Source organism: Rhynchophorus ferrugineus, unplaced genomic scaffold (genome assembly GCF_030347505.1).
Source record: "Rhynchophorus ferrugineus isolate W39M unplaced genomic scaffold, kcgeb_rfMv2 rfM1, whole genome shotgun sequence".
Lineage (NCBI taxonomy): Eukaryota > Metazoa > Arthropoda > Insecta > Coleoptera > Curculionidae > Rhynchophorus > Rhynchophorus ferrugineus.
This window is the reverse complement of record NW_027472580.1, coordinates 78,333,010-78,345,377: the sequence shown is the minus strand read 5'-3', so window position 1 is coordinate 78,345,377 and position 12,368 is coordinate 78,333,010.

Below are 12,368 nucleotides of genomic sequence, written 5' to 3'. Positions count from 1 at the left end.
TATACTGGCTGTTAAAACTTTGAATCTATTAAGGACAGTTGATTCTGCTACTAATGATGATTTTTCACAACATGAAGTTTTGTAAATAGCTACTATTTTTGACTATGATATAAAAAGAAAATAAATAGAAATATATATTAGCATTAAGCAATTATACAATTAAAATCGCTGTAATGTATTGACTAACTTGTTTGTTGTGGTGAACATTATTGAGAACTAAATATATCCTCACGAAATGTACATATACGATAGCTCAGCCATTTGTCATACATAGATATAACGTATGTTTTAAATACTAATCTTCAAATACATCTATCAAATGATCATTATCACAGAGCAATTAATGCTATTTTCAATTAATTAATTTACGTGGTTAGATTAAATAAAATTAATGTTAAATAATACTTTAAGAACTTCAATCACAACTTGACCCTAGGAGCTACTTCCTACATCTCAAACCATAACGTTGCTGGTGATGGCGTAGATCCTCGAATTTTCTTTATCAAATTTCACCATAGCTGAAAATCGGTTACAGTGTTATGACCTCAACTATTCTTTTTTCCCATTTTAGAACTACTAGTGGCGTCTTCTAGCCAAAGGGTCGGTTTGGCTGCAGATATGAGATTTTATTCAACAAAGCTCAAGTCAACAACTCAATTGATTATCAGAATAGTTTAGAGGAGCTTTTAGCTTCTAGAGCTCATTATTTACGAGAAAAATATGCTTAACACTAATGTTAATAATATTATCATTTGGAATGTAAATTCAATATTTTGCACTGATTGCTTTGATCCAGAACTGAACCCCGAAGTCCCTAATTATTTTGGTTTATAGTTTTAGAACTTGTTTATATTTTACTCACCTATAATAGTCAAAGTGTTGTCTATATATAGCTGCCACATTTTCTAATTTATCGGGTAATTTATCGATTTAAAGAAAAATATATCTTTTGAAGCTATCAACGCGTCGACCCATTCTTTGGTGTCTTTGTAAGATATGAAGCGCTGCTGAGACAGGTTAGGCCTAAGATGTGGGAACAAGTTTTAATCAGAACAACCAAGGTCCAGAAAATAAATCAGATGTGTATCATGTATGTTTTCACCTGTTTGGCAAAGTGGTCGAGCGTTGCTATGCCGAAGAATAACATTGTTGTATATTTGCTCGTATTACAGTCGTTTCTCGCACGTTACTCGGCTCAAACGCAACCGATTAGTCGATAGCGATCGCCATTGATGGTTCCATCGAGTGATGCCTTCTAATCCTCAACGCTTTTTGTATTCAATATCAAAACCATCAAAATGCCGAAACCAGACCTTGAAATCGATGGAGCATGATTGCCATAAGATCACTTACGCATTCGATGTCCTTCAGCGACCTACTTTTCTTCATATACTAATAAAAAGAAAAACTTCGTGCAAATACGAATTACTCGGTACAATTTGAATGCGCTCAAAAATTATTTTGTTTAAACTTCCATGAAATTACCGATCTAAAAAATGATGCCTGTCAGTGAGGCTTCGACATGAATTTGGTTGCAGATGTACCCGATGCGATTTAAAGTTATTTATAAGGCGATATTGGGATATTTTTGATCAATTCATTAATAAAACATTTTATTAAAAAATATATTTTGTGGGTCAATATAATTCATCTGTACCATCATACATAATCAACTCAGTTATTAAACCTTAAATAGACCAAACCAAACATGGTGAGAGTCGACAGGGGGTCAATGGTGGCTTCGTCGGGTTTTCGATCATGAACGGTTTCGTAAATCGACAAATAACACGAGAAGAAACCGACGAAAAAGAAGACGACTGCCCGACCGACGAGAGATGAAGAACCGAAAGGAGAGGAAAAAAACGAAAACCCGATTTTCAGAAAAAGCGCAGCGTGTAGCCTTTTGTCCGTGCACGCTTCCACGAGAGAAACGATCGCCGTGAAGAGTGAAGTCAAAGGGTTCATCTATGATTTATAGTTCGGGCGCGTTAGTTACACCGTATCGTCTGTTTTGGTCAGAGTCTTTTTCGTTTCTTTTGCGCCAAATATTGGCGAAGCGAAAATTGGCCGCCGTATCGGATCGCTCTCGTCGAAAAGGGTTGCGATCGGTCACGAGAAATTGCCTTGAAATTATTCAAATTAACCACCATGTCCTACTAACCCGTATTGCAAGGAAGAGGTTTTATCACGCTGACTAAGGAGAAGGACAATGAAAAAAGTAATTATTTATGATATTAGAAACAACCGTGAAATGTTTTTAACATGAAATTTTATAAACATAATAATGAAGAATAGGCATCCTATTTCTAAAGGATTCTAAATAAATACACTATCATAGAATTTTAGTAAAAATATAAAGAAAAGCAGCGAACAAAATAAGAAAAATAAGTTTCTAAAGTTTAAAATGATTTATTATTCTTATTTCTAACTTTCTATAAATATACCAAAAAAGCCCCCAAAAAATAATTATGTAATCTGACTAAACTATCGAAATATTTTATACCAAAAATTCACCGATCGATCGACCGGTTCCAGTTTATGCTTGGAGTTTTGCCATGAGCAAATTACTGAGAAAATTAATATTTCTTTATTTTTGGAGATCATTGTGGACGAAGTAACTGATGTTTCTGCAAAATCTCAACTGCATTCAGATGAAAAAAGAGTCCAAATTTCCAGAAACACAGTCTGTAGTGCAGCAGTCTCTAATCGCCGTACACTGATCAGATCTTCAATTTTTGGCTAACCTTTTCTATCATGTGATGCCTTTTTTACCAACTGGAGCAAAGAAAAGTCAAAAGAAAAAGAAAACTTTTAACGCAGTATTATTTTAATTCGGTACAATACAGTTCATTATCGGATTTCTGCTTTAGATGTGTGTGATGATATCACAAATTGCTCAAAAGATGAATTTCATTTTAAAGAGCATCTAGTAGTTGCATCGCTTTTCTCTTCGGAATATTTTGGAGAGTATTGCCGTAAATTTCTTGAGGATAGATTCACTATCGTATAGTCCTTTTATTCCATACTTGATAAAGGACGATTACGAACTGAACTGTCAGTTATTTATTCAAGAAATGATTGCAGAACATTAAATGGTGCACCTCTTGTAAAATTGGTAATAGCAAATAATATAGGATACACGGTGAAACAGACTAGACAATAATTAGAAATTGTTTAACAGCACTTCCTTCCATCTATTAAAAAACATCTTATCTCCGAAATAGACAATTATAATAACAAAGCTTACTATATTATATTGTTTCTTGGATAATGAAATATTTCGTATTACAGTATACTATTGTACAATATTTTCTTTGTCCCTGGTTACTTTTTTATAATTGCTAGATATACAAATATTAAATTCTTTTATTTCATTAACTTTGTTACGCTGTATTTGAATACGTACATATTTACTAAAGCGTATTATTATTTGATAGAGGTTTTATTGTATTATTTGATTGCAAGAAAGATTCAATAGAAGACCTTTCAAAAGAAAACATTTATCTCTCTAAATACAACCATTCTTACCAAGGGGAAAAAAGAAGATCCAAAATTAAACAAACAAATTGATATGCGATTTGATAAATTATGCCATTAAATAAATTGATAGCAACATTGATGAAAATCAATCAAATTTAGCTGTTGTTCTAGTACATTGTTATATTCAATTGCAATATATCATTATATAATATATTCATATTCATATATATATATATATATATATATATATATATATATATATATATATATATATATATATATATATATATATATGGTTAAACATAAGAAAATATACTTTTAATATGTTAAGTATTAAATGGATTATAAAAAATGCATCATCAGCTGTTTGATTTCCCACTGATAATCAAATTAGCCTAGTTCGTATTCGGCTCCCCCATATATACAGCATATATATATATATATATATATATATGAATCGTCGAATGTACCGTGGTTATTAGAACTGTCAATATTAAATTGTTCTGTTTCATTACATAATATGCGCAAGTTTATCCAAGAAAAAAAGTATTTGAAGAAATATTTGAAAAATTAAATATAAAATATAAATATAAAGAAAAATCTGAATTGATAAAGAAGCATCTCTTGTGTAAATGCCAGATCTCAACCTAATTGAACAATTGTGGGGAATTGTGGACTAGAGTGAGGAGCCGATTTGCATCTTCAGCATAATTGAAGCAATTGGCGGATACAAGAATGGGACAATATTCCGTTGGAGACTCTACAAATCTATTACGAGAAGAATTGCATTTGCTTTAAAATCAGAGGGTGGCTCAACACAGGTCGTAGGTTCGAATTCCGCAAAGTATGTAGATGTTTATTAATATCTCTAGACAATATTACAAAATGCGACAAGGAACAACAATCCCAGTCACGCTAGTAACCAGGCGTCGTAAGACCGGATGTCTTTTGGAATAATCTCTAGGTTGATCGTTGGTCAGTCGATACGCTTAAGTTCAATACAAAGAACCCAAGAGATTGACGTGGCTAAAATCAATATACATAGATAAACGTTTATTATACCTGTTCATTTTTTAAACAGTTTTTTTTTTGAATTAATTGAAAACACTTACACAGAATAGAGTAATTTGTTTTGAACTTTCAACTCGTTAAACATAAGAAAATATACTTTTAATATGTTCAGTATTAAATGGATTATAAAAAATGCATCATCAGCTGTTTGATTTCCCACTGATAATCAAATTAGCCTAGTTCGTATTCGGCTCCCCCATAAACGAATAACTACAATCGTTTCGTAATTATTTTAGTTAGTGTATTATTAAATATTTCAGTAAATTCCGATATTCATTACTTTACCGAGGCATTACTTATTTAAAATATTATTGGCGATTCTATTACTAGAAGCGGAAAATCGTTAATAGTAGGGAGAATAATTTTTAGGCAATTATCTAAAAGAGAAAAAAAGGAGTAATTGTCTACCATTGCCATGTTGTCAAGGGTGTAGAATAATTATTTGCTGGAAATGTTATTCAATTAGGTTATTTAGTAGCATTAGATAGTAGTGATATTTTATTATATTATTATTCAAAAGTAACACAAAAATATATTTTGAAAATAGTTTCTAAAGCTACATTGGAAATATATAGAATAATATACATTGAATTAAATTGTGGTTTTTAAATTACTATGATATATTTTTAGGGTATATTTTTACCTCAAAAGTTACCGCCATTTTCGACACTAAGCCAAATTAGACATCATTTCAGAAGATATTTATTCAAACCTCCAACTATCCTATAAGTAAAAGAACCGATTTCAACCGAATCGAAGCAATGTTTCTTCAAATTGCATCAAATTACTTGAACCGTGATATTAGTGTTAAAGTGTGTTGGTTATTTTGAGTAATATTAAATATAGAGGATCTAAAAATATCGTTTAGTGTTCCACTGTCGAATTTTGGGATGCTTTTTAATAATTCTCATAACATTTTTGTATTCTGATTATGGGTGTCCTCAACTAAACTATCTTATAATGGCGTTGTTCCCAAATATAGGAAAGAAGATTAGTAACAGTTTCAACTAATCAGCCCTATAAAGGTTATGACTTTGTTGGTTTATTATTGTTTAACATTTTACACCAATCTTACTTTTACTATTTGTATAACTTTATACATTAACATATTTTTAATTAATACTCCAAGTACAGTCACCATCCAATAAAAGATGTCACAATAGAAAAACGAGGGTTCAAAATTGCGAACGGCAAAATATTTGTTCAAAATTTCTGATCACTATATTTGCGAGTTAGATAGATACAAGAGAGGCGTCATTTGCGGGTGTTGCTGTTTGCTCATAATCATAAAAAACTAATTTCTGAAATCCGTAGAGCTTCGAGTGACGAATCAATCCTCTGGTACTATGCTTCATAGGACTTTGTTCTGGAAAACTTATATTTACAATGTAAAGTATAGATTTTAAAGTTTCGTTATATAAAAGTAATTAAGAATTTACTGATAATTATGATTTGCTTTTAAGCAACCAATAAATACATCTTCCTATATATCAACTCCAGTTGTTTTTTTTTCTTTTAATATGTAACTTCCACCGTTGTTGCTATATAATAAAATTATTTGTTTAGTATTTGATACATTTTTAGTTTCTAGGTTTGGGTCTAATTAAATAAATTGTCACTGGTTTATTAGTTGCTTCTTCGCTACTGCCCGAAGACAAGAATCGCTGTATCATCAGCAAATGTAGTCATTGTGATGTATTCTATTTGTGGCCGATCATATGTATAGAGTAGATAAATAATTGACACAATACATTTATACTTCTTACTTTAACTCCTTTATTTTGCTTATAATAACAAAAAAGCATATGGCAACGAGTGTGTTAATGAAAGAACGTGAAGCCAAAAAGACAAGGAGTTGCTAGGCAAATATTATAAAATAGCCAAATTCAAATATCATTTTCCCACATTCTAGAAGTTACCTAAGTTAACAGACTAATTTCCATTGATTTCAAACCTCGAAAATGATTGAAAAAGTAGGGCCATTGCCTAGCATATGAATTAAAGACTAAATAAATTGAACGGTGTTTTTTCAAATGTCATTAACTGTTCCAATGGTAGAAATGAAAGAGGCTTCTACATCGCTTAGGTACTTTCCATTTTATACGTTTCCATATCCAGCATGAAGCCAAATATTCAGAGTGCAAATTTCTTGTTGTGTATACAGAAAATCCTCTGCCTATTCAGAAAAGTATGGAAAACTAAAAAAAAAACAAAACGAAAAACGAGAAGTAAAAAAAACAACAATGTCCACGGAGGAGTTAAGAGTTTAACACTTATGTGGAAGTGCAAGAAATGGGACATTTTGAGCTACTCGCCGTATTATCCAGATATTGATCCAGCTATCGCTTCTGCGAAATTAGGGTAAATTTTTGGATTGCTTCCCAAGAAGCAAGAAGCAAGCGATGCGGAATCCGCAAGTTGTTACATAGTGGTATAGTACTTATGTATGAAAGATATAACTCCTAGAGAATTTTCTCAAGTATATTTTCATCTTGTGTCATTAGATTGAGTGTAAATAACAGATCAAGAAACAACACATTTCTGTCGGTACTGAACTTAGAGTTACTAGCCATTAGTGGAACAGTGACATGTCAGATAAATGTACGCCCAATCGATTTATTTCTTTTATTTCGGCTTAATGATCGACACTAGAACTATTCGACGCTATATGCCTTTTAGGAACTTAAATAAATGGTATTTGATCTCATGTTACACGGACCGTCTGTAAATTTAGTATTCTCAATTTTCTAAATATTTTAAGTCAGAAGATATATAAACTTCTATTGTTGTAAATGAATACTCAATTAGTACGTTGAAAATAGTAAAGGATTGTAAAAAATCATTATCAAGTTCGTCTATAATAGCTCAATATTAGCTATGAACCTAAATATACCTGTAATATCAAGGAAAAAATGCCCAGACGTTTCTCAAAGCTTTTTTGGTGTCATTTTAGTGCTTATAGTGTACTCATCAAATGTTGACTAAATGCTTAAACTATTTCATCCATAAAGAACAAATAAACACAATTAATATAGCAGGCCTTGGTTATTCTAAACAATCCGAGTATGGGGAATGAAAAGCCTATCCTTAATGAAGCAATTATCACAGATGTATATCAATTGCGACTGATATCAATATCGACGCGCAGAGAATTTAACAAAAATTTACCATAAAAGAAGTAGAAATGCAACAAAGTTTTGGTAACCTATATAGAGAAATGTATATGCGAAGTCTTGACGCACTGGCCATTTACCGAATATTTAACTTTTTATTTATCGGTTTTTTCGATTGATGAAAAACGAATTTCGAATATCATCAAATATCTGTTATTTATCCATCGTGAAATTAATGAACGGTATTTTTTTGAAATGTCATTAACTGTTCCAATGGTAGAAATGAAAGAATCTTCTACATCGCTTAGTTACCTTCCGTTTTATACGTTTCCATATCTAGCATGAAGCTAAATATTCAGAGCGCAAATTTCTTGTTGTGTATACAGAAAATCCTCTGCCTATTCAGAAAAGTATGGAAAACTAAAAAAAAAACAAAACGAAAAACGAAAAGTAAAAAAAAAACAATGTTTGTCCACAGAGGAGTTAAGAGTTTAACATTTATGTGGAAGTGCAAGAAATGGGACATCTTAAGCTACTTGCCGTATTATCCAGATATTGCTCCAGCTATCGTTTCTGTGAAATTAGGGTAAATTTTTGAATTGCTTCCCAAGAAGACGAATTTTATCGATGCGGAATCCGCAAGTTATTGCATAGTAGTATAGTACTTATGTATGAAAGATATAACTACTAGAGAATTTTCTCAAGTATATTTTATTCTCAAGTATATTTTAATCTTGTGTCATTAGACTGAGTATAAATAACAGATCAAGAAACAACAAATTTTTCTGGGTACTGAACTTACTGTTAGTAGCCATTAGTGGAACAGAAAAAATCCTCTCAAATTGAAAGAAAATTCAAATTAAAAAATAAATAGTACACTTAGGAAATGATAGTGAACATAACCGTCATATTAATTATCGCTTGTATCATATAACCTGATGAGAACTGTACCTTGGTTAATTTAAACCGCAACAAAAAATAAACTATCATTAAAATTAATTACTGATCTAAATATAACAAAACGATTAAACGATATGGCACATACTTAAATATTCGTGAGACCTTAAATGCTTCAGAACAGAAGGCCATTGAATTTCGATACACCGAATTATATTCGCCCCCTTAATATCTACTCCTGATTAATCGTTCACGGATAGAGTGAGCAGTATCTTTTATGGTGCTAGTCTAGGATGTATCAACTCTTGCAGTAAAAATCGTATCGTAAATGATTCCAGAAAGTCGAGAAACATAATAAAAAGCAATACACTTTTGTGAGTTCAAAAGAAAAGTAGCATTATTTTACAAAATAGCCTTAAATTAAACTCACGCTTACATCACAGTTCTCAAAAAGATATTTTTCGAAGTATTTTTCACCAATTATATCAAGTTTACCTGAAAAGGGCCTATCGCTTAACGTGGGCTCAGAATAATTTCAGAACATCTTCGTAGACACCGTTAACTTTAACATAGATAGCTAAAAAATTTTAACCATAATTCTATACAGTGAGCGATATTCCACTTATTTTTTGATTTTTAGGAAGCTTTTATTTAGAAATATTGCAGACGAAAATAGATAACAATTATTCATTAAACAAAGAGCCTCAGTTCTAGAGATCTTCTGAAATTAGAAAGTATATTTCAGATTATTTAGTTTTGTTGAATTTGAAAAAATATTTATTTTAAACCATAAATTATTTGTCCAACTAGAAATCACGTCAGATTTGTACCTCAATAATTGAGGCCGTGAGAAACATTTGTGTGTCATTTGTTTTTTTTTTTGTGGAATTCGAAATATTCTATTTTACCAGTTTTTGTAATTCAAATAATACATGTATAGAATACGTAATTAGGACAAACATGTAAACAAACTTTCATAGAAATAAATATTATAATAGTGAATACATTTTAATTTAAACAACGTTGATCAGTTGACTGAGTAAGTTTCATCATAATTAGTTAATTTTTTTCTTCGGTTAAGACCAGTTATGTTTGCATGCCATTGTTGTATTTTCTTTACTAGGAAATGAATACACATTCTAATTGAAATTCTTATGTTGTGATTTCTAAAATAATATTTTTAAAACAGGCGATAGAATCATCTCAGATGCGACTGACTTCCCTGAAAAAATATTTTTCACGAGACATCATTAGAATATCCGCCTCGGGCAGTTGGTTAGCACACGTTCCGACGATGACGATTGCCTGCCATGGCGGCGATTCACAAACATTGTCCGTCCCTTACCATCCAGAAGGAGATCGTTTTGTAGTATTGGTGACGTCACCCGGTGGGTGTCAGTATCCGGATGATGATTGATTTGCCTCTACCAAAGTGACATGTCAGATAACTGTACGCCCAATCGATTTATTTCTTTTATTTCGGCTTAATGATCGACACTAGAACTGTTCGACGCTATATGCCTTTTAGGAACTTAAATAAATGATATTTGATCTCATGTTACACGGACCGTCTGTAAATTTAGTATTCTCAATTTTCTAAATGATTTAAGTCAGAAGACATATAAACTTCTATTGTCGCAAATGAATACTCAATTAGTACATTGAAAATAATAAAGGATTGTAAATCACAATCAAGTTCGTATATAATAGCTCAATATTAGCTTTGAACCTAAATATACCTGTAATATCAAGAAAAAAAAAAACGCTAAGACGTTTCTCAAAGCTTTTTTGGTGTCATTTTAGTGCTTAATGCGTACTCATCAAATGCTTAAACTATTTCATCTATAAAGAACAAATAAACGCAATTAAAATAGCAGGCGTTAGTTATTCTAAACAATCCGAGTATGAGGAATTGAAAGCCTATCCTTAATGAAGCAATTATCATAGATGTATATCAATTGCGACTGATGCATCAAAAGAACGAAAGTGTGATATCGACGTGCAGAAAATTTAACAAAAATTTACCATAAAAGAAGTAGAAATGCAACAAAGTTTTGATAACCTATATAGAGAAATTTATATGCGAAGTCCTGACGCACTGGCCATTTACCGAATATTTAAATTTTTATTTATCGGTTTTTTCGATTGATGAAAAACTAATTTCGAATATCATCAAATATCTGTTATTTATCGGTCGTGAAATTAAAAAACGCCCAGATAAGTAAGAAAAAAAGTAATTAACGATAATTTATAGTTAGTGGTAGTGATAACACAATAATATTAAAACATAAGATCCAAATTTACTAAAAAACGTAAATCTACAATTTTTATTATATAATATTTATTACATAAAACAATCCCTTAACGTGTGTATATTACAATATATACCACCATATAATTAGACCTTTTGGAGACCTTTAACAATAAACTTACAACACGCTTTAATGGATTAAAAAAATAAATATTCCACAAGATGATATTAGATTAAAATTTATATATACATTCCAATTGTTCAATGCAATATAAGATAAAATATGCCATTTGTTGAAAGCCATTTAATATTAATTCATAACTACTATAACTATCAAAAACCATATAGTCGAAGAAGAACACTATATATAACATATCAAAAACTCTCTCAAGTTATGTGGGATTCAGAATACTAAAAAATATTTGCTTAATTTTAACATTAAACATATCATAGTTATATAGTATTAATTAACATGGGCTCAGTGTCCCAAATTAATATTTTGAAAGTACAACTGTCAATATATTCAACAACTCGAGGATTATGCCAAATAATAATTATCACCAATCCATATTCACCACTAGCGGAGTATGTCTTCCGCAGAGGTGTCCTGGTGCCAATGAACGATTTTTACCAAATCTCGCTACTCCTACTCCTACTCCTCCCGCTCGGTTGGAACCATTATTGCTTATGATAATGTTGGTCATTTATTTTTCAGATTGCTCTCTGTCATTTTGGTCCATATCTTTCCTGGTGCTGCTCGCTGCGTTGTAACTGTCCAAGCCGGTACAAAATTCGTTCTCCTTTCATTCAACAGACATTTTCAAACTATACTAACCCATGTCTCTAAAGTTCTTCCTCAACAGAGAATAATTTAATTTATTTATTAATACATTTATTTATCAATGTTCCATACTAATGAAGTGATATCTGTATAGAACCCATAACGAGTATAATTCAAAGTGTTATTGGCAAGTACTTCGAAGGAGCATTAGTATACCCCAATGACAGTACTTGACAGCCCGTTAAATGTGAGTCATAAGAGCAAAAATATGCAGACTAAAAGCCTTACTACCATCCATTCTTATTAATGGACATATATAAAGTTTAAAGCAAGTCACTTAGTGAGGCATTCTTCTATATATAATGTGTAAAATATTGTTATATAATTATTGGGTACTGGACACATTATTAAACCAAGGGTTCAACAATAAGAAACTATTTAATTAACCAAAAAAATTTATATACTATATAACTCAATGTTGTACTATTTTAACATTTCTATAAGGGTGTACTATAATAAAATTAAATATAATATTTAGCTGTATGTTTCATTATAGAAATGTGTAACAAACAGATAAGCATAAGAAGCGATACTTTAATAATTTTGATGATCCTGATCCTAGTCTGAATTAATTTTATCAAAGGCTTTGGTATACTGTTTACTCAAAGTTGCGCTACAAATACCAACAATGTTTAACTGTATTTAAGCCTTGTAACAGCCTTTGTATTAATTAAAGATGTGGGAATATAACATGAAATTATATGGAAACAATACT